The sequence below is a fragment of the Sus scrofa genome, chromosome 15, assembly GCF_054392235.1.
Source record: "Sus scrofa isolate SSC_HxYL_T2T_F1_AM1 chromosome 15, Sscrofa_HxYL_maternal_Yorkshire_Landrace_v2.0, whole genome shotgun sequence".
In the NCBI taxonomy this organism is placed as follows: Eukaryota; Metazoa; Chordata; class Mammalia; order Artiodactyla; family Suidae; genus Sus; species Sus scrofa.
The window spans coordinates 16,357,949-16,382,493 of record NC_139397.1 but is presented as its reverse complement, the minus strand read 5'-3'; the positions used below and the strand labels follow the sequence as shown (position 1 = coordinate 16,382,493).

The window sequence follows — 24,545 nt, the reverse complement described above, 5'->3', positions numbered from 1 at the left end:
AAGAGTATCACTATTTAGAGGCAAATATAATTTTGTAATGTTTGAATTAATTTATATATATATGCATTTAATTTATTTAAAATACTGACTTACCTCCATATGTATTGATTACTAAAAATGTAACTAAGATACAGGAAATGAGAAATGAAGACAGAAAAATAACAACAAGAAAGATAAATATAGAGAGTGGGCTCAGGGAAATTCTCTCATTTTCAGCGTGCTAGATAAATGCTCTACAATTTCCTGGCCCCAGGGAATGTGCTTTTATCTCTGCAGTTCTGTGTTTTCTGTAATTTGACTTATCATTTGTTCAGTAGATTATAAAGCGTTGTTTCCTTGGTCTATAGCCCTGAGGCTCTCGCCTTCTCCCCAGCCTAGGAATTCTGCCTCTGAATCACCACATGCAGTTGCTAGATGGAGGCAAACTTCATGTCTATAGTTGCCCAGTCTTTTATTAGAGGATGGGAACTTTTCCGTAACATTTTCTCCTGCTCTTCAAAGAACCAAGTTGAGATAAAAATTTTAACTTCTCAGATCATAGGTAAAGAAAGAGCTCTTTTCTCTCTCTGTAATTTCAGTGCTGCTGATCCACAAATATGTGCTTGGCAGTGGCAGGACAGAGGTTTGGCTTATGAGCTCAGGGCTGTTGGAAGGCAGTGTAAACTTAGGGACTCTTGGTACTTGAAGTCTTTAAAGCCAACTGTAACATCCTTTGTCTTAGCCCTTTCCACTAGAATCCCTGTCCTAACTTCACTTTCCATAATTCTTTCTCCTGTTACAACTTTTAATTCCAGTCAACATAGCAGAGCATGGTTCCACTTTCATGCCTTGGTTTTACAGTGTTGACCATTACAATGGAATTCTCAAGCCTAAAGCTAAGTCATGTCAGCTTTGCATTTACGGTATGCACCTGCAGCTTGGGGCGCAGCCTATACCAGTGTCTCAGTGAAGGGAGTTCTGAGATTACTGAACATCTACACAATCTTATTTTTGCATCTTGTTAACTCTGATTTTTTTTCCCTTGGGAGAAAACTTAGACAATCCCTTGCTTTTTCTGATTGCTTTTGGTCACCAGACATAAAACATATATTCCAATAAGTAAATATAGTGTCCAGTCCCACATAATTATCAAAACTGCCAATTTGATTTTAAGGAGAGGTGACTCTTCTTTCTCCAGTTTGGGATTGTTGCAGGTAGAAAGTCTGTGATTGAAGAAAGGCAGTGTGTTCAGCTGTTTTTCTAAACTCTTCTGCTCTTCCCAGTCCATATTCCTGTGGAGTCTGGGATGGGGGGAGGTGGGAAGGAAGAGGGAGCATTGTTTAACGGTGCGCAGTCTGTCTGCGCTGGCAGTGCGCCGTGGCTTGGCAGGTGTTTAAAGTGGACTCTGGTTTGTATGGTCCCCCCAAGGCTCTTCAGAGCCCCCTCACCTGCTAACTACTGAATGTCTCTCACCTGCGGTTCTGAGGGAGAGTCAGTGTATTTCCTTGCAGGCTGCAGTCTTGCTCCTTCCTCAGGCACTTAGGGATAGCTTCAGAAGTTTTTCTGTTACACAGTTCCTTTACATTCTTTCATATCTTTCTTCCTTTTATTTGCATATTATATAAACAGAATGAGAAAAAAATTATTCAACATAAATGTAGGAAAATAAGTCAGATCTTGGGCACCATGCAGAAAGTTTCTCAGTACATTTATTTCTCTTGAGTTCTCATAGAAACATATGGTGTCATTGCCCTAAACAGTCTAGACTCAGATATGGAGAGTACATACTGCATCACAAGTGACTTTTGCAGCACTTTTGATTCTGTTGCAAGTTAATGTGCTTAATGAATTCTGCCATTTAAGGCAGTTGAAAACTTTAACAAACATGGGCCAGTCTCCATATGAATAGTCTTTAGTAACTCTTAGTGATAATTGGCCCATGAATTAATTCCATTTGATAGATGATGAAATCAAAGTTCAAAGAAGCAAATAACTTGGGTGAGGTCACTGAACAATACTGTGGAACAGAACTGGAATTCACAATCAGATCTTTCTGACTGAAAATTCCATAGCATTTATACTATACCCTGCATTATCCTGAAATGTATCAAAATAATAGAGACTTTTTAAGAAAATGAAAATCTGGTCAGTAATTCCAAATATGCAGGTAAAGATACAGAGGGAAGGGGGCTAAACAAATGGCTTTAGGTAGGAGGCTGATATGGTTGTGGCCATGTGAAGGTCACCAGTTCAATCGATTTGGCTGCGCAGGTAAAGGAGGACCACTCTTTGGTCAAAGGGTTGGGATCCCTGTTCCAACCTCTAGTGAGGTTCTCATTAAATTTCTGTAGGTGGAAGTAGAGAATAGGGTATATGAAGTGGCACTGTCATTGGAAAGCTTTAAGAAAATGATGTCAGAAGCTTTAAGAGGCAGATGTAGCAAGTAACTTCCTTTCAGGGAATTTTTAAAATAAAATATGAAAAATGTTCAAAAAAGGTTATATAAAGTCTCTATATATACAGGGGTGTGTGTGTGTGTGTGTGTGTGTGTGTAAATGCTATGGAATTTTCAGTCAGAAAGATCTGATTGTGAATTCCAGTTCTGTCCCATGCTTAAATATGTTTATAGGCAGGAGAAGAGGGCACCTAAGAGGTTGCTTTAATCAGGAAGGAAGATCATGACATAAACTTGTCATAGCTTGGGGGCTATTAATACAGATGACAGGGCTGGCCATGAAAACAGAGATAAGTTTCTCTTTTGAGTCAAGAGTAGAAAGGTGAAAAATGAGAGAAATAGGGTGAAATGAAGAAGTTGAAAATTTACAAAGTTTTCTGTATAATTAACATGACCACAGAATTTATAATCTGTACTAGATCATTCTGAGAGTGAAAGGGGTGTCCTCTGGAAGAGATGTTGGAGTAACAAGTACAAGTCAAGGCTAAAGGAGATGTCTGGTCACCCTCTGAGGGTTTCAATCTTCTTCTTTTTTGGGGGAAGGGAGGGAACTTCCTGATTTTTACTTTATTTTTCAGTACCTTTCTTTTTAAATTTTATTTTTATTAGAGTACCTTTAATTTACAGTGTTGCATCAATTTCTGCTGTATAGCATAGTGACCCACTCATACATATATACATATATATGTATGTGTGTATATATATATTTATATATACACATACACACACACATACACACACACATTATTTTTCTCATACCATCTTCCATCATGTTCTACCCCAAGAGATTGGATATAGTTACCTGTGCTATACAGTAGGACCTCATTGCTTACCCTTTTTTCTTTCTTTTTTTTTTTTTTTTTGTCTTTTTTGCCTTTTCTAGGGCCGCTTCCACAGCACATGGAGGTTCCCAGGCTAGGGGTCTTATCTGAGCTGTAGCCGGCTGGCCTATGCCACAGCCACAGCAACGTGGGATCCGAGCTGAGTCTGCAACCTACACCACAGCTCATAGCAACGCCAGATCCTCAACCCACTGAGCAAGGCCAGGGTTCGAACCCACAACCTCATGGTTCCTAGTCAGATTCGTTAACCCCTGAGCCATGATGGAAACTCCCGCTTATGCATTTTAAATGTAATAGTTTGCACCTACAACACCAAACTCCCCCTCCATCCCACTTCCTTTCACATCCCCCTTGGCAACCACAAGTCTGTTCTTCATTTCTGTGAGTCTATTTCTGTTTTATAGATAGGATCATTTGTGCCATATTTTAAATTCCACTTATAGGTGATAGCATATGATATTTTTCTTTCTTCTTCTGACTTATTTCACTTAGTATGAGAATCTCTAGTTGCATCCATGTTGCGGCAAATGGCATCATTTTGTTCTTTTTTATGGCTGAGTATTATTCCATTGTATATATACCACATCTTCTTCTTATTAAAATTAAGGCATCTCCCTTTATTTTTGTTTTCCAAACATCCCCTACTTTATGACGTTAAGTGTATACCTATTTGGTATTTATTCTTCTATTCAAAAAATATTTTTTCAAAAGTTTTTATATACCACACAATATTCACAGCACCCAGCAAAAATTTTTTTGATAACACACCTTTTAGACTTTTGAACATGGATCCTCAATAAAATTAAACTTATTTGTTCATAAATAACATACCACTGAACTAATATGTCATGTCGATTTTATTGTAAAAGAGAAAAGTTTAAAGGTCAGATAATGCTGTAACATGCAATATTTTAAAACTTTATATTCATTGAGGACAAAATCATTTTGTTCCACATGAAGTACTAAACTTACTAGTGATAGACTTTATTAATACTGAATTTATTACAAATATTTTTAATTTTTGAAATTAATTATTTCATGTTTGAAACACAGTGATTCATAGATTGACTTCTAAGTAGACATACCTGGTTTTAATAATATGCATAACTGGAAAAGTTACCCTCAAAAGCATAGTATATGCAAACATGTAACATACACTAAGGCAAAATTTACAATGTTAGATATCTATTCATACCTCAAATAGGCTTGACAATTTTTTTTTGCCTGACTTTGAGACAGCACCCATTATGTCATCATGATATAACCGACTTATCTGCTATAAATGATAAGCACATCATTGACAGCACATCATAAACTATAGCACATCATAATACGATCATAATACTGATGAGTGAGTGAGGAGACCACTGTCATTTTTCTCAGCTCATCTCTCAGGATATTTTGTGAACCCTGTGTGGTATGTTACTATGTGATCTGGACTAAAATGGCCCTACTGACAAGCATAAGTCAAGAAGAAATAGAAATAGGAATTTCAATGTCTTCTTTCTGCACCCTAGCAGGGTGACTTGCTCATGCTTGGGGTGTAGGCATGGGCTTTGATGTCGTACTGACTTCGGTTCAAATTTTTGCTCTAACGCTTAGAAGTTATGTGATCTTTGATAAGTTATTTTATCCCTTTGCAATTCAGCTAGCTGTTTGCTTTAAAATGGTGATAATACTTGACTCAGATTTGTTTGTTTGAGAATCAGCTGAAACAGTGGCCACGAAAGAAATCCAACCAAGAGCCTATACAAGGCAGGTGCCCACTGACCCCTAGGCTGTCTCCCTCTCTGCTTCTCTTCTCCCATCTTGTTTTCTGGCCTAGAAGGATTACCCCACCTGCCATGCTTTGTTCCTATGTTTGAAAAATGAAAGAAAACAGGAAATTTGGCATATATGACCAGTTCTTTTGAGTCCTCAAATTTATTTTCCTAGAATGGCAGCTAGCAGACTTCTGTTCTATATTAGAAAGCCAGAAAGAGGACCTCTCTCCAGGTTCATATATGCCACATGTTTGTCCCAGAACTCATCAGCCAGAAAAACCTGTAAGGTCACATTCATAGTAAAAGCTCAAATTCCATTAGTTTTTCTGGCCTTCCTCACCTGTTGGCAAAGGACTTTCAGCACTCCTCTGCCAGCCCACCCACCAGTATTTCTGGGACTCTCTGTAGGGTGTCTTAAATGAGCTTACAAGCAGTTTCACCCTGGATCCACCCGGCACTACCAGGAAATTTTGTCTGCCCATTGCTCTTGTGTGCTTGGTGCCTCCCTGACACCACCCTGCATACCCTCTCCTGGGCTTGGGGTTCCCCTTCTCCAGGCTCCTTCCGTGGCCATTTCAGAACCTCATCTGGCTCTGCTCTGCACAGTCAGCAGCTGGACTGATTCCCCATAAAGACCTGAGGCTCCATCACACCAAATTGCCAGGGGAATTGTGTCAGAGATTTTCTCCCCTTTTCCTAATGTTCTCATAAGGTGGGATCACAGCAGACAAATTATACAATTTAGTATAAATAATCATGTTAATTAGCAATTATAGTTCTCTCTCTCTGTCTTGCTTACACATGTATCCAGGATCTTGGGGCATGGACAAATCTTAAATGTGTCTACCAGAATGTACCCAGGACTCCATTCTGATAACTAAGCCCTGGTAATGGGTCAGCTTGTTATATCTTCACTTCTTCCCTCAGCATAAACTTCCTACAAAAAGGCTTTTCAGCCTCCATCCAAAAAACCTTTGGGCCATCAGATTATCTAGCTATACCTAGATGCGCCTAAGTCCTAGAAGGGAGCATAGCTTGAATTCTGGTTCCAAGAGACTTCTTGACATCAAAGTGAGGAACTTTGATAAGTATTGTCCCTCTAGTTCACCAGAAAGCCACAGCATCAACTTCATTCTCATTCTCATCTTCATCCTTGTCATAATTATAACTATCATTAACCTAACAGCCACCATTTAAGTGCTTCTGGCCACCTGGATGCTGACCACAGCACTATTTAAGCGCTATTTAGGTGCATCATTGCCTTTGTACATAGGACTTGCTTGAGCTGACCCGAAATCCAGCAGGTGAACTTAACCCAAGTCCAGGATGAGTTCCTTCTACACCAGGTTCTCTTCTTAGCCTCCAACATTGCTAAAACCTGCCATACTGGTGAAAGGAGGTGTGCAGTGAGGAACTAGGGGCCTAGAGCATAGAGGTAGAGACTGGAGAAACCATAACATAATGTATAGATATGAGCCCCCAAAAGCATTCACAAGAGGAGACTAAAACTGTATTTTTATCTCCAAATATTGAAGCCTTCAATTCCATTATTATTTCCACAAATTTGTTCTACAGAATTCATTTAAAGGGCAAAAGTAACTTATTTTGCTGCATTATGCATTTTAATGAAATGCCCTGGAAGCATCAGCATCTCCTTATCTTTCTCTCCTTGGAAAGAGCAATATGTAATGAATACTCTGACACTGAAATGAGTAATTAATATGCAGCTTATTTAGTGAAGTATGAATCAGCATTTTGATGATGTCTTGTGAGGATAGGATTATAATTGGCAGGACTTCTGCCTTAAGGTTGGTAATTCTGCATTCTAGAAGGAAAAAATTCATCAGACAGTACAATGAATTTGTCGTATAAAGCATACAGCTTTACCTAGGACAAATAAAACTTTTGGAAGAAACAAATTAATAAAAACTAATTAAGGAGCTCCCACTGTGGCTCAGCAGAAACGAACCCGACTAATATCCATGAGGATGTGAGTTCAATCCCTGACGCCACTCAGTGGGTTAAGGATCCGGTGTTGCTGTGAGCTGTGTTGTCACAGGTGAGGCTCGGATCTGACGTGGCTGTGGCTGTGGCTGTGGTGTAGGCCAGCAGCTGTAGCTCTGATTTGACCCCTAGCCTGGGGACTTCCATATTCTGTACCTGCAGCCCTAAAAAACAAACAAACAAATAAAAACCCTCCTAATTTAATATATACTAGCTCTGGAATATTCAAGTCATTATAAATTTCTGAAAACTATTGAGTTATTCAAAACAATAATTTAAAAAAAATTTAGGAATTCTCTTCTGTGATAGGTTGTCTGTAAGATTAGTAGATTCTTCAAGATTTGTACACCATTTTGTCATTGACCTCATAGTAATTGTAATTCAAAGTGCTGGTTGACTTTACCAGTTACCTGATTTCTTAGGACTGCTGCAGTTCTTAGAGAAAGCTCACTTAACCATGCCTGGTTTGGAATCCATGTCTCTTTCATGAACATAGATTATTCTCACCCTTGGAAACATGTTTAATTTTTGAGCCATTGTATGGTCTTTCAGTCTACCATGTCTTCCTCTCCTTTCTCCATCAAATTATTAACCTCTCTCTTTAGAAATTCTGCTCCTACTTCTGCAAAGTTCTTCCTGATTAATCCTCTATGACCCTAATATCTGCTAGGACGGATTTAGCAAATGTGTTTTGGGGGACATACCTCTTCTGTGATGCTCTGCATCAAAGGTTTCATAAACAAAGAACTGAGGGAAATGTCGCTTCTATCACACCCCATCTGAGAGCCTTACAGCATGTTCTAAAAGTTCTGCTTTAAGGAGTTACTGTTGTGGCAAAGTGGAAACGAATTGACTAGTATCCATGAGGATTCGGATTTGATCCTTGGCCTTACTTAGTGGGTTAAGGATCCCGTGTTGCAGTGAGCTGTGGTGTAGGTCGCAGAGAGGGCTCAGATTCCATTTTGCTATGGTTGTGCTGTAGGCTGTCAGCTGTAGCTCTGATTTGACCCCTAGCCTGGGAACTTACATTTGCTGAGTGGCCCTTAAAAAAAAAAAAAAAAAAAAAAAGTTCTGCTTTAAGAAGCACAACTTGATGAACTTATTTGATCACACATATATCCCTAGGAACTGTTCTTCTACAGAATGTGCCTGAGGAACCACTACTGCAGCTGTGATAAATTGGTATTAGGCTTAAATTTGCTTATATCATTTTCAGAGTACTTAGTCATTTCTCCCCCACTTGATATAAAGGGCTTCGGCGCTGTTGTCCCATCTCCCCAAGTTCACACGTGGCACTGCTCCCAAGTGGGTTTTTAATTCACATAGACTGAATGAAAAATAGAAAGTTCTTGTGAAAGATCTGAAAATTGCCATTCCTATGTGGATTTGAAAAGATTCCTCCTATCTTTATTAATAGGATCTTAGCAACTTTGTCTTATACTGACCCTGTCTGGCCCTTCTTTAATTCTCTGGATGCCACCTTAGTTACAAATGCTGCAAAGCATACTCAACTTCAAAGCCTTTTATTTTAGCTTCTCTGGCCACAGTCTGGCCTTTCCCGGGTGTGCAAGTCACAGCTGGTAATGATGGGGACCAGATGATGCCCCAGCAGCACATGAAAGGTTTTTACCAGGATGTGGTTTGATGGTTTTGCTGGGGTATTTTGTTGTTGTTATTTTTTTCCTTTGGAATGTGAGTTGTGGCCAAGAATTATTTCCCTGATTACATTTTTCCTGTTCCTGTGCATTTGGAGAGGTGGGGAACATACAGAGATGTAAGGAACATGCTTATGAACTACTTCTCAAGCTAATTAAGAGGCTCTTGTCGGGTGACCTTTAGCTGTGACCTTTTGTCTATTCAATAAATATGCTTTTAATTATGTCCAAAGTATCCTGCTGATATCTTGGTCTATCGCTTTTACATCATTATTCTAAATCTTTAAAAAACTTAAATGTCTATAAAGATAAGTCATTGAGTATTACAGGAGAAATCCCGCCCTTATGCTGATCTTCACATCATGTGGTAGCGTGAGCATGAGTTTGGGGATCCCTGGCTGCAGAGCACTGTGTACTGTCTATAGGCTGTTACTATTTTAAATATTTATTGTGTTTTTCTCCTTGTAGAATTGTTGAATGTTCATGGTAGAAAATTTGAATGATAGAGAAAAGGACAAGGAAGAAATTAAAAATCATCTGTAATCTCAACATCATACACATCTCACTCCTTTTTTCACAGTTGGGGAAAAACAATGGAATACATAAAACCGGCCCTCCAGCCATTTATTTCAGGATCATAACTAGAAAGTCTGCCTATTGGTAATATTCACTAGGCTCAGCCTGTTAATGATTTTTGTATTCAGTGGTTCTAAAACTTGCAGCTGCCTAGTCCTGAGATGCCTTTTTTTTTTTCTTTCTATATATCTGTACTCTCTTTAGGTCATCTTTACCAGTCCCTGGGCATCGAACTGTGTACCTCTCCACAGTGTGTATCTTCAACCCTGGCCACTCTTTGCAATCTTCACTCATGTGTGAAACTGGCATCTTAGCATCTCCATTTAGATGTCTAACAGGGCTCTCAAACTTAACAAGGCCAAAGCTGAACCCCTGATGTTCCTCTCTCCAGATTTTTTTTTCCCCAGGCAGTTTTCCATATCTTAATAAGGAGCATCGCATCCACCCAGGGGCTCAGGTCAGAGTCTGAGAAGTTGTTCCTGATTCTCTCCTTGCTTCACCCCTTCCTCTCATCTAGTGTTTGTGAGTCTGGGGAGAGAAATATTTGGGATAATGCCAGTTTTTTCTGGGCCAGGCTATTATTAAGTAATGTAATTTATAGGGGTATGTTCTCCCTTGGCTAGAAACAAATGGAATCCTGTCAACTCCCATGCTGGGGGGTAGGCATGACTTTGGCAGGACAGATGTTTTCCATATTTGAGAAAAGGAAGAACTCTTATGGACGACCCAGAAATATGTAGCAGACTTCAACAACTGCTGTTTTTGGCAGCAGAAATCAACCCTAGGGGCTGAAAATTTCAAGTAGGGGCCTCTTGCGTAGCTACCAATGAAGAGTGTGCAGCAAGATTAGCACAAAGCAAAGTTCCCAGTGAGCCAAGAAACTAGGAGAACCTGGGTCAGAAGAGGTCAGATCCCAGGACAGTAGGTTATCTTCTTGGGGTGATAGGTTAATCCATTTTTCCTCTTCCACAAGGCACTTGCTGGAATGAGCTGTTGGGTAGGGCTGGGCAGAGGGCATTGAGAGAAAAGGGGAAAAAAGGAAGGTAGGGAGACTCTGGTGCAGTGCTTCTCCATAGGGACAGTTGCTCTGGGAAGGACACTGTGTGTGTGCAGACTGCCCTGCCCACTGGGGCCCACTTAGCATCTCTGATCCTGAATGCCAGAAGTAAATGCTAGTAAATGCCAGAAGTGCCTGTCAGTCACTGTGGTAACCAAAAATGTCTGTACATATTGCTGTAGGTATGAGCAGTCCCAACCTCCTTGGAGTCTCTTGTGAGAACCTATTAGTAAGGAAAGAAATCTTTAGAGGGATCTGAAGGAAAGATAGGTGTGTGGCAGGGGGAGAGATATTGACTGATTGCCGAGAGAGTACCTGGGATGATCAGACTTAGGATGTGGAGACACATGTGATCAAGAGCAACCTCTGCCTCAGGATCCTCAAGGATCCTAAGACAGAAGAGAGTGTCCATCAGGGTCCTTGGAGAGAACCTCTCCATCCTCAGCTGTCAGGGGATTCTGGGGCCCAGCCAAGAGTAGATTTGTTTTGCCGTATGCATCTGCAATCCTGTTGGAATGAGTTGACTACAAACACTTAAATAGCCAGAGTGTGCGACACATGGGAGCGTCTGTGATGTCATTTTCTCTGTGATACATTCCACTGGTCTGAGTAATACCACCTAAAAATCATATGTTCTAGCTCCCTGCAGCCTGTGCTTGGGACTAGAAATCACTTTGCCAATCATACTCATATGGCAAGATGGGTACAAGGGATAATCTTAGAGTGTGGACTCAAACCTGTCAAGAGCATTCCATTTTGTAAGTAAACCAACTTGCAGCATCCCCTTAGGTTGGTTATTTTATGTCTCTGAACCTCAGTTTTCCTGTCTGTAAAACAGAGCACTATTAATACTGTATAACCCTGTAGCAAAGAATGGATAAAATAATTATGCAAAATACCTGATACATATAATAATTATGTAAATTATCCGACTCCATAAACATTAATTCCCCAACTATCCACATAGTCCTGGAGTGAGGAAACAACTTTTGATTCAATGATCTTTTATAGTTTTATAAAAGTTTGTCTTCTTCAAGTTCTTTCCATCCTTCCTCTTGCACAACCAGTGCTAGACAACTTGGGAGAATGACTCTTACCCTCATCCACGTAGATAGCACATCACACTACAATTTACCCTGCAGCATCTGACATGTGGGGATGTGAACAGGAAAAGGGGTTCTATTTTTATACAGCCAAAAACGGGGTTCTGTTTTTTATAGGATGCAGTATACAGGTTAATCTGGGCATCAGATGTCAATTTCCTTCTAACAAATTGGTAGAAACAAAGAGGCAGGGGAAAAAAATTGCACTCTGAACTGATCGAGGCTTCAGGCAGCACCAGCATCTCTACTTGTCTTTGCATGACTAAGCATTTGTCTGCTGTCATGTAACATAACTTTGCTGTCAGTTCTTTTAAATATCTGTGAGAAACTCAAATAATTGGAGAGATTCTTTAAGAGGCATGCAAAAGTTACAGAAGTCAAGGATGTCAGCAACAATATAAACATTAAGATGGTGAGAATGAGGTTAGTATACATATAATCAGACATCAAAATGGAACAGGTCATTAATGATGCTTCCTTTTGCTGCTCTTCTTCCTTTCACACATCTTTTTTTTTTTTTTATTTAGACAACCTCTTCTCTTTTCCCCTAACGCCTCTCTCTGTGCTTTCTCTTCTTCCCACAGCACAGCCCCTATGCTCCGCCCCACCCCCAGAATATATCTTGAACACTACTAATATCCCCCATCACAGAATGGATATTGAAAGGTGTCTTTATAAGTTTATATTGAACATGAACCTAAAACAGTAATTACAAGAATTGCTGAAGCAAAAAAAAAAAAAACAAGTCCCAATATTCTCATTTACTAATTAACCCAGACAAAGGCACACTTTCCAAAGCTGCTTTCATTTCATGTAAGAGTGCCAAAATTAATGAACTATTCAACTAATTTACCTCGGCTGGAGTCTCAAAAACATGATACCTAGTTCTAATGAGAAGTGCCTTTTTTTTTTAAATAAAGCAGAAAAACTGGGAAATGAGCCAGTGGCTTCTGTCTCTCCTCCATTGTCTTCTGTCTTGGCCTTGAGGTTAAATATACTCATCACAGACAGAGGCATAGACATAGATGATATCATAGGGGCTGAACAAGAAATTAGAAACAGCAAGAGAGGCAAAAAATAAACAATGGATCATTGCTGAGATTTGTGTCATATTTGAACAAAGTAATAATAGCTGACATTAATTGGATACTCACTGTATATGTGTGAGCCCCTGTGCTGAGTGCTTTTCAAACATTATTTATCTATTTCTCATGTACCTCTAAAAGGTAGGTAATGATGATAATAGAAAACATCCTGGTAGTATGACGTATTAGGTAGAGATCTAAGCATGTTGGAAACATTGACTCATCTAATCTTTGTAACAATCATGTGAGATAAGTTCTGTTAGTATTTTTGTTTTATTTATAAAGAAATTGAGGCGCAGAGAATTTCGGCAACTTGTGCAAGATCTCAGTTAAGAAGTAGTGCACCTAGAATTTGAACGTGGGGAGAGTTGGTATCAAACAGTGCAGTGACCACTCTGCTATAGTGTTATTGGCCTAATTTCTCTGAGGTTAAAATGATGATTGGCAATGGACATTTAGATTGTTTCCATGTCTTGGCTATTGTGAATAGTGCTGCAATGAACATGTGGGTGCATATGTCTTTTTCAAGGAGAGTTTTGTCCACATATATGCCCAAGAGTGGGATTGCTAGGTCATGTGGTAGTTCTGTATGTAGTTTTCTAAGGTACCTGCATACCGTTTTTCCATAATAGTTTTACCAGTTTACATTCCCACCAACAGTGCAGGGTTCCCTTTTCTCCACATCCTCTCCAGCGTTTGCTATTTGTGCGCTTATACCTGGAATCTAATATATGGCACAAATGAACCTTTCCACAGAAAAGAAAATCATGGACATGGAGAACAGACTTGTGGTTGCCAAGGGGGAGGAGGAGGGATTGGGATGGTTTGGGAATTTGGGGTTAATAGATGCAAACTACTGCCTTTGGAATGGATAAGCAATGAGATCCTACTGTGTAGCACTGGGAACTATGTCTAGTCACTTATGATGTAGCATGATAATGTGAGAAAAAAGAATGTATGCATGTATGTGTAACTGGGTCAACTTTCTGTACAGTACAAAATTGACAGAACACTGTAAACCAGCTATAATGGAAAAAATAAAAATCATTATAAAGTTAAAAAATACAGAAAAAAAAGGATGATTGGCTTTTTATACCCAAAGTTTATATGTCTTCTGAGTCGCCAAGGAGAGAAGAAAGATCAAGATGACCCCAACTAGGGCGGGAGTGAGGTGTGATGTGTGGAGAAGATGGGTGAGTCGGTGCCCTGTGAAGGCAAGACATACAGAAGGTGGGAGAAAAACAGTGAACATGCACCCTCTTTAAGGATGCACTCTTGCTGAATTTAGATAGGAAATGCCCTTTGTATGACTTTACAGGGTCTTCGGCCTTAGTCCCTGAGAGATTCATTCTGAGTTGCTTTGCTTAGTGGCTGCACTGTATCCAGATAGCCATCATCTTTTATCTAGACTGAATTCCTAAGTGTCACTCTTGCCCTTCTAGCATTCTTTATCCACTTAACAGCCAAGAGGGAACTTTTAAAAGTTCAAATCAGGCTCCCCTGTTGGAAATCATCCAAAGCCCATCCCACTTGGAATTAAATGCAGACTCCTCACCCTGGTGTTCAGGGCCCTGTGGGACCTGCCCCTTTGCCTAATGAAGTATGACATTTTAGTCTTGAAAAGGACATTACAAAATGGGTATATGTTGCTTAGCTAAAAATGTTTTCCTTCATAAAATACTATGCACTATCAAACATGATGGAGAAATTTGCATGTGTATACTTAGTTTTCAAAGATTTAACTGGGGAAAAAAAACCACAGTTTTTTTCTCAAATAATAATTTAATTCCAGTGTTTGCCCTGTGTACTGCCCCACAACGAGAAAGATCATAGTTGTAAAATCATAATTTGGTTCCAATGCACTAAGCCAAAAATATACATCAAGTCCTTCCTTTAAAAGCAGTGATGTACCCAACACATGAACTATCTTTTAGGATAGCCTTTGAAGAGATTATACATTGAATGTGAAGGGAATGAGAATATGCCACCCTAAAATATGCCACTTTGGCACAGGAATTCTTTTGAGCCAAAGGCAATTGAGAATCAACAGATCAGGAAGACTTCTCCGATTTCCTCCTATCTGCCTAAAAACAAGGCATAAATTTCCCTTTGAGGAAGGAAGTCCACCCGCCACCCCGCCCCCCATTCCTAGGGCCAGGGAGAGGAGAGCAGGCTCATCCTGAAGGTGGGGAGTCAGCACCAAGAGAAGCTTGCAGCAGACCGTACTAATATCGACCTTCTCTTCCACTAGTTCCCTCATACAGGCCCTAGTTTCTTTCTCAGTTTGTTGTCCTCTGAAGCCCAAACCCTCTTTCCTTTCTTAAAAAGGTCTAATCCATGAATCTAACCTTTTTGAGTTTCATTTCTTTTCTCTGAGTTCTATGCATGTAACAGTTAATAAACATTGTGTACCTTTTCTCCTGTTAATTGGCAGGCCTGCTAATCACTACCTAACAGGGTAAAGGAAAACTTTTTCTTCCTCGGCAACTGCATATATAATTGTAACATCCAGGCATTCCTTTTTATATAAAACCAAGAAACAAAGAAAGTGCAGGACCGTAGTCAGAGGCATCAAAGGGTTGTCAGGAAAACTTAACCCTTCACCCATATCCAGGACATAACTGGAGAGTTTTTCAGAGAGCTGTGGGTGAACTTCAGATCTGGTCCCCTTCCTCTAAAAAGAGGGAAAGAGTGGGAGGTACAGGAATACTTCCTTCTTTACCTTCATTCAAGAGAGATTTAGGAGTTCCTGTCGTGGTGCAGTGGTTAACGAATCTGACTAGGAACCATGAGGTGGCGGGTTCGGTCCCTGCCCTTGCTCAGTGGGTTAACGATCCAGCGTTGCCCTGAGCTGTGGTGTAGGTTGCAGACGCGGCTCGGATCCCGCGTTGCTGTGGCTCTGGCGTAGGCTGGTGGCTACAGCTCCGATTGGACCCCTAGCCTGGGAACCTCCATATGCCGTGGGAGCGGCCCAAGAAATAGCAACAACAACAACAACAACAACAAAAGACAAAAAAAAAAAGATTTAAAGGTGTAAAATAAAAACAAATTCAGACTGAAGGAAGGAGAGACTTTATTTGGAATTTTTTTGCAATAGGGTGAATGTTCTGACCTCAGAGTGTGCGAAAGTCTCAAAATTCAATAGAAAAGGGACTGTCTTTTATAGTTGGTAGTCAGCGGGACTAGCAGGAACTCTTGGGGAGCAGGGCAGGTGGTGGGGATGAACAGACAGCATGATCAGGGACATTTAGCAGGATATGTTTCTCTATGAGATCAGCTGATTTTCAGAATGATCTGTGGGGGAGGGGGGATGTTGTTCCCTTAGTGCTTTAGTGTTTGCTCAGACTTGGGGGGCAAGCCAGAGTTTAGGGGCATACAGGGAAGAGAGAAGATTGACCAAAATACGGTCAAGCTGCAGTTTAGTGGGTAAGTAATGGACAGTTGCAAGCCCTTGATCAAAGGGTATCATCAGAGGAGCTTAATGCATTTTGGGGGAGACACCACGGCCCAGGCTCTGCTTTCTGTGTGAGAAATATGTCAAGTGAGAACCTGGCTTCAGTGTCCTCTAGCACTAAGGAAAGGAGTCCTCTTTGTAAAAATAGTTGCACTTGGAGACTTGGTTGGGAGAATGTATGAGTTTTCCCTGGCTTTCTTGCAAAAGAAGTCTTAACTCAGAGGACCATCTGGAAGAACAAATGGACTTTGGCCAAGAGAAACTGATGGTATTGCTAGATTCATAGAGTCTGAAACAGAAGGGTGGAAATGTGTTAGTCTTTAGCAAAGGAAGAGCAGGTTGGAGATCCTCAGAGATTGGGATCTACAAAGAACTCATAAAGGAACTTCATAGAGAATGAATTAGTTTCCAACACTTACCAAATTCAAAAAACTCTGACTTCAGACCAATAAAACAGTACCATTTAAGTATGAACTTTGCTGTGCCCCTTTGCTTTCTTTCGACTCCACTGTTCTTCCCTAGATGTCATAAATCCATGAGCATAATGTATATGGGAAAGGAGAAACCTGGCTACGGAAAGGTTTTAAATTAAAAGAACCAAACAGAGAAGGCAATGGTTTTAGAGCAAGGCTGACATGTATGCCAAACCTTGGGAGTGAGTATTCAACCCACAAGGTAGATTGCCTAATTGTGTAAATGTTACTTATCTAAAAGTGCTGTCAAAATAAAAGATAAAGTTGCAGCATATGTGCAGCATTGCTGTTTATTATAAGACAATGTGAAAAATATTCTGTCCTTTAATCACTGCTAAGGCCTTGCCACACATTTATCTCCCTGTACCATAATGGACACCAGAATTTCCCTTTTGTTTGGAGAATATTTCTGTTAACAGTTGATTAATAAATAGTTCAGACTGTAGAAAACTATTGAGAAGCATGGAAGCCAAAGCAATCAAATGGCTGAGTAATCTGTTAGGCTCCTCAAACCTTTTAAAATGCCTTTGGCTGGAGTCCCGATTAATAGAGTATGATGACTAATAGCATCAATTCTCTTTCCGCCACACCAAGTGCTCTGAGGATTGTGTCTCATAGAAGCTCCCTGTAGCTCTTCTCTACAATATTTTGAAGTCGCAATATTGATTTCTTCCTGAGAGACTCCCTTGAGACATCGTGCTTACCTCATCCAATGCCAACACCCAGTTCACTTGAGGACAATTAATGATCTGTTCAGGTCCTGATCAAATTGCTTGGTGTTTCCGTGATTATGCAGCCTCCTGGACTAGGAGCAATAAGGCAGAGAAGTATTAGGACATTGAGAGATTGGCCTCATCAGTTACCTGCTGTGACCACCAGAATTTTGTATATTAATAAGGAAAAAAATAGCCTGCTGATTGTCATTTAAATTACATGAGGATAAATTGTCTTTTGAAACTCCAAGTCATTTAAATGTGATGTAAGATCAAAATTCGCTAAAGAAGGAGAAGAGATGTTCCAGTGAACATTTCCCAGGAGGCTGAATATAACCCTTGCACAGTAGAGAAGACAAGTACATTTTGTATTCAATATGGAATACAATTTAATCCAACCAGCATATATTGAGTACTTATTATGGGCAAAATGTTGCATTAGGCCCTGAGGAAAAGAAAAAAACTGGGACCTGGGGGCCACAAATCTCCAGAGTCAATCATTGAAACCAACATGTAAATAAACATAATCCAAGACAGACTGTAACATAACATGAAAAAAAAAACCAAAAAAACCTGCAGAACCTCCAACCTGAAAAGACTACGTTACTTTGGAGCAATTAGGAAAATCCTTATTGAGAGGGGAAATATTTGAGTAAGATTTTTTTTTCTTCTTGTTATGCATGTGCCTTTAGCATATGGAAGTTCCCAGGCTAGGGGTTGTATTAGGCTGCAGGTGAGGCCTATGGCATAGCCACAACAACACCTGTTTGGTACCACCTCTGTGATCTACACCACAGCTTACAGCTTTGCTGGATCCTCAACCCACTGAGTGAGGCCAGGGATTGAACCTTCATCCTCACAGAGACTATGTTGTGTCCTTAACCCTCTGAACCACAATGGGAACTCCTTTGTGAGCCTTTTAAAAGATAAAAATTGTAAGAAAGGAATTACAAGTGAAAATAGGTGCAACAGCAAAGGCGTGATAATGGGTGTGGCAGATGCTGAGTGTAGTCCTACCATGTATTATGGGTCAGACTTTCCCAGTGAACACTGGTGGCTACTCTCTCCCAGCTCTGCAACTCTCCTGAGAGCTTTCTTTGGCTATGGGTCATGCTCAGTGAACACGCAGGGCAGGCCACAAGGACAAATAGGGGCTTCCTCACCTCTCAGGTGGGTCAGTTCCAAGGTGTGTTCTGCACTATCCCCTGGAGATACCTAGCAGCACTGCCCTCAGTTACCCAGAATGATTGATGCTTACCAACTCATTCTACATTGGCTTTCTGTCCTTTCCTGCCTCACTTCTCCACTCTCCGGATTGTTGCTTCCTGGGGTCTCCACCCAAATAAACTACTTGTATTCAAATTCTTGTAATAGATGGTGCTTCTGAGGAACTAAGCCTAGGGCAATGGACAAGCAGAATCAAGTAAATAACTAGCAAACTTTCCAGCTTTTTAAGGAGGACATGATTTATAGGACCCATAATAGAGGAAGCAGTAACAGTTTTGGCTTTTTACTCTGTGCCAGCAATTGTGTAAAGCACTCTGACACATTATATCTCATTTAATAATTGAATCCCACCCCTGGAAACTCTTGTACTCAAATACTCATAATAGATGGTGCTTTGAGGAACCCGCTGTAAGTTAGGTACTGCTACGAATCAGAGATACAGAGAGGTTAATTATGTTGTTCAGGATTGCGTATCTGTCAAGTGGGAAAAGCGGAATTAAATTGCATTTCTATGAGATGCTGAAACTAGACTTTGAAACCCAGTGCTCTTCTGTCTCCCTAATGTTGTGGGGATATTGAATACCCATCTGGAGAGTTTCTACCCACCTGGAGAAGCACTGAGTAGCCATGGAACTTCCTGAGACAGCTGAAGAACCACAGAGGGATGCTTTCATCTGCTTGCTGACTCAAACAAGAAAGAGGAGTGTTAACACTGAACAAAGAAATGATCTGTAAACATCAGGTGAACTCTGGGCATGTAAAGACCTACCTACCCAGTGCATCTAGTCCATGTGTGGTCATGTTTGGGGAGTTGCAAAATTAACATTAAGGCTCCAATTTCATAGAGAAACCTCAATTAGAGCTCTGGACCCATCATTACTGTTTCTGAGATTTCGAATGAGGTGAGTTACCTCCATTCTTTGAGTCTCAGGTTTGTTATTTGTAACAAGTTACTTCATATGGTTGCAGTGGGGATCAGCATAACTAACACATTTACAGAACTTCACCTTTTGCCTGACATGTTTAATGTATGTTAGCTACCATTATTAAAGCCTTGGGAACTATGTCTTATGTACATATACTTACTCTTTTAGGGCTCACAAAATTTGACCTCTTTACCAGTTTCCAGAAAACAATTCAGGTACACAAAGCATGTCATTGCTTTATTGAAGATTTGTCAGTCTAAATGTATGGAATAAATATAGAGATAAATTCTTGGCAAGTTGTATCCTAATAAGACCTGTTTCTCTGACCCTTTCTTACTTAGCTGTCAGAGTCTTGTAAGACTGCCAGATAGGGAGCACAGTGGCAATAGGTCATACTGGAAACTACCCTGGTATGTATGCAAGGAGGTCTGCTTTCTTCTTGCTGTGGAAGATGCTCTAGTGGCAGCTCCACTGAGGACCAAGTTCACGGATGCTGCTGCTGCATTTTGGCACGTGCAAGAGTGTGGAGAAGTTAGAAAGGAAAAGTTTAGTTACTAAAAGGCAAGCTGGTAGAGTAATCTACAAGTTTAGGGCACTCTCTCAAAATGGCTTGGATTTTTACCTATTATATGAAATATTCTTCTGTAATATATTTTATATTCATGTAATACCATTTTCTTTGTCTTAGGTAGAATTTAGGACATAGTATTTCTCCAAATTATCATCCATATGCTGATGGATATTTTTAATTGCAGTGCAGTTTGATTTGATATGAAGGGTATTTTACACTTAATTCTAGCCTTGTGCTTGGTCTTATAGGGAGAGCCAGAGAAATGGAAGCCATGTTTCCTTCCTTCTCTAAGAAGTTTATCATTTCACCAGGGAGAGGAAAATAAAGAACTAGCATGTGTTTAGAAAAAGAAGAATCTGGCTGTGGGTGTGAATGTCCTAAGGAAGAGGGAGACGCCATGTGGAGCTTGGATGTAAAGTGGCTGTGACTGGGTGAAAGCTGCAAATGACATTCATGAAGCAAAAAGCAATATGTCCAAAGGTGGAAGAAAAAGTAGGAAAGATTTATGCAGGTGTCCGTGAGCATATTATCTTGTCAGGCAAGGGAATCTTTGAAAGTAGGTTTGGAAGAGAAGACTCAGATTGGGCAAGTCTTTGGCTGCCAGGGGGAGGCGGCATCCTCCCCACATTGCTCCAAGCTCCAAGCTACCATCTTCTCACTTATATGAAGCAGCAGAATCCCAAGTATTTCCTGGAATCCAATTTGTGCCACTTACAGCAAATGATATTTTTTTAGAAACCTAAATTAGCCGTAGCACTTTCCCGCTAAAACCCCCTCCAAGCTTTGCTTTGCTATGAGGAGAAAGACAAAACCTTTAAGATGACCTTTGAGGTGATCTGGATTCTGCCGGCCACCGCAGTTTCACCCTACCTTCTACTCTCTCTTCTGCTCTTCCCTTTCACACTCTCTCCTAGTGCTCTTTGTTCAGCCCCACTGGCTTGATTCAGTTCCCCAGTAGATCCCTCCTGCCAGCCTAAAGCCTTTGCTTGTGTATTTCCTCTGCCCAGAAGACTCTTGCCCTTCACTTCTTTCTTTGACCTAATTAAGCAATTTCTGTCTTACATACTGCAGCTTACTTAAGACTGTCGAGGGAAAGCTTTCCTTTGCTCTCTAGACTAAACCTCCTGTTATATGCTCACAAAACACACCATCCCTCTCTCTTATAAGGCAGAATCTCAGTCTGTACTTAAACCATTTATTTATTTGACTATTTTAATGCCATCATCTCCTACCAGTCTTTAAGCACAGAGAGGAAAGGAAATATGTCTCTTTTCTCACCATTATATCTCTAGCACTTAGCACAGTGCCTGCCAGATTTAACAGAGATCTCTTAAATTAAGTCATGTTGAATGAATGGATTGGTGAATGAGAAATTTACTCACAAAAAATTGGATCAAGTTTGATATCTACTTTCTCATTATTATCAAGTTTGAGAAATATTCAATACTTGTTTAATTTAAGCGCTTCCTATGTCTTTCTTCAACCAGTTACATTATTGTTAGAAATACTGCTCATGAGTTGGAAAACCAATTCCACAGCTACCCTTATCTTTTATTCCTCTGAGTCTTGCTTATTTTAAAAAGGAAAGGAGAAAAAGTAAACACTTCAGTTTTGTGGTTCAGTTCACATTTCAGTTTTTCTCTCTTCTCTCTTATTTTGAAGATTGTAAATGGCTTGAGAAACCAAGCTTTTGCATTTATATTGCTCGTTTCATCTACCGATTTCTAAGAGCTTTAAAACATATATTAATACTTACAATAGTATTCTAAACTACAAAAATAGTGCCACATTAAAGCTCCTCTAAGATATAGAACTGTTAACAGGTTCATAATACAGCAAAAAGAAATTTCAGATACAAACTGGGGGGCTTGATTAAACCCTCTAAGTTGACTGATGGTGAATTCCCCCTAGAGGATCCATCATTCTAAATCCAACAACAACACTGTCTCTTTGAAGAATACATAGATTTAGAAAGCTGTAGTTTGAAAACTCAAGGATTTGAAGGATTTGCAAATAAAAAGGGCAGGATAGCATTTATTCTGCTATTTCTCACTTCTTGAGAAATGTAATTGGATTTTTAGACCTACATTTTCCCCAAATATATACATTTAAAGCTATAAATTTTCCTTCAAGCGCAGGTTTTTCCTGTACCCTGTGAATTTTGATATGTTATATTTTAGTTATTTTTACTTCAAAACATTTTCTAATTTCCTTTGGAATTTCTTTCTTTGATCCATGGATTCTTTATACATGTATTGCTTAGTTTCCAAACATTTGGCCAATTTATAGTTACCGTTTAATATTACTATTATTATTATTGCTTTTTAGGGCCACGCCTGAGGCATATGGAGGTTCCCAGGCTAGGGGTCCATTCAGAGCTATAGCTGCTGGCCTGCACCACAGCCACAGCAACGCAGGATCCGAGCTGCATCTGTGACCTACACCACAACTCATGACAATGGCAACGCCAGATCCTTAACCTCCTGAGCAAGGCCAGGGATCAAACCTGCATCCTCATGGATGCTAGTCAGATCTGTTAACTGCTGAGGCATGACGGGAACTCTCTTTTAATATTATTTTGATTTCAGTTTTAATTCCACTGTGATAAAAGTTCATTCTCTGTATGATTTCAGTCCTTTGCAGTTTCTTAAGACTGGCTACATAGTCTGTATACAAAAATTTATAAATATAAAATGCATATTTTTAAACATATTATTATACATGTCAATTAGATTAAGTTTATTAGTTGTGTTATTCAAATCTTTTATATCCTTCATGATTTATTTTTGTTTATTTTATCAGATAATGAGAAATGCTTTCTAAAATCTCCAAGCATATTTGTGGATTTGCTAAATTTTATTAAATTCTGCCAGTTTTTAATTAATATATTTTGTTGTTATAAGTGCATTCATATTAAGGATTATATCTTTTGGGAAGACTATCACTTTCAATATCATAAAATGTCATTATCACATTTCTTTAGCCTCTCCTTTTTGTTATTTTAATATAGTTATATTAGGGTTTCGTACCTTGTAGGAGGGCCATTTTATGTGATTTTTCTATTTCCATCCTTTTACTTGCAACTTGTCTCCTTATATTCAATATGTTTCTTCTAAGCGGCATATATATATATATATATATATATATATATATATATATATATATGCATATATGTATATATTTGTTATCTGTTCTTACAGCTTTTGCCTTTTAACTAGAATATTTGGTCTGTTTACATTTAATGTATTTTTTGATATATTTGATTTTTCTCTTTATCTTTTGGGTCACTGTATTATTTTCTTGTCTTTTCCATTTCTTTCTCTCTATTGGCTTGCTAACACATATTCTTTCATCATTCATTTAGTGGTTTCACTAGGAATTATAATATACATCCTTAGCTTTTGATAGCATCATCTATAATGTAGTACTTTAAAACTTCCCGACAGTGCAAAACTATTAAAACACCTCAACTCCATTTAAGTCCTTCCTTCTTTTTGGACTATTATTGATTTCTATTTCAATTCTATTTATATATTTTTGTATTTTAAGCCTACAGTGACATTTTTATTGTATTATAAAGTTAATATTAACTTAGATTTTCCTCACACATTAACCCTTTTCATTGTCTCTGTTTTCTGTAATTTCATGTCTCCCACTAAGATAGTTTTTCTTTTTCTTGAAGAATCTTTCTTAATCTCTGGCAACTACCAATCTTTTCTTCACCTCTTTAATTTTTAAACTTTTAATTATTTGTTGTTTCATTTTGTTTTCAGTCTGTTTCTCTCTGTTGTTCAGATTGGGGAAATTCTACTACTTTATTTTCAAGTTCACTAGTTCTTTCCACTGTTGTTTCCATTCTGCTGTTGTGCTCATATAGTATATTTTTTCATTTGGTTATTGATTTTTCTTAATGTTTTCTATTTCTTTGCAGAGGTCTTCTATTTTTTTACAGAGGTTTTCTATTTCTTTGCAAAGGCATTATATTTTTTTTATTTGTTTCCAGCATGTTTGTAATTAATCTTTGAAGCATTTTATGATGGCTGCTTTAAAATCCTGGTAAGATAATTCTAGCGTCTGTGTCATCTTGCTGTTGGTATCTGTTGATTGTCATTTCTCATTCAAATTGAGATTTTTCTGGTTCTTGTTATGCCGAATGATTTTTAAGTGAGCCTCTACATTTTGGGTATTATGTCAAAAGACTCTGGATCTTAGTTAAATCTGCGGTATTTTAGCTGGTGTCCCCTAGCATTGGGCTAGTGGAGAGAAAAGGGTGCCACCTCATTATCAGGAGGTGGGAGTGGAAACCCAGTTCCCCAGTCAACCTATTTGACACTTTGGCAAGGGAGGGATTCCTTATTATTATTGTAAAGGGATAGAAGTTCTGGCTCTACACTAGGCTTTCATGATAACACACCAGCGGGGAAGGACAGAGGTACTTACCATTGGCCTCTGCTGACACTGACACTGCGGATGACTGGGGAATGCCAGAGGGAGGGTTGCTCTCATTAGAGCTCAGTGGTAGTAGAATTCCTGATTCTCTACTAGGCCTTCTTTGACACCACCCCAGTGGTAAGGGTAACTCATTACTGATGTGTGTTGGGGAAGTTCAGGTTTTCCCCCCTCCCCAGTTTCCAGTTAGAAGGGAGCTTGTTACCAGTTGGT

General features: G+C 39.4%; 2 long non-coding RNA genes across 20 annotated transcripts in view; one reads left to right on the top strand and one right to left on the bottom strand.

The window, feature by feature from the left end:
• The window catches only part of LOC102159998 (uncharacterized), a 749,988-nt gene that overhangs the window by 143,038 nt on the left and 582,405 nt on the right, over nucleotides 1–24,545 (top strand). The window lies entirely within an intron of this gene.
• LOC146395732 (uncharacterized) lies at nucleotides 1,453–24,542 on the bottom strand. Its single transcript, XR_014829080.1, has 5 exons — nucleotides 24,324–24,542; nucleotides 18,993–19,067; nucleotides 18,418–18,556; nucleotides 17,151–17,251; nucleotides 1,453–1,582 (listed from the first exon to the last, which is right to left on the bottom strand). It is a non-coding gene; the product is annotated as an uncharacterized LOC146395732 (long non-coding RNA).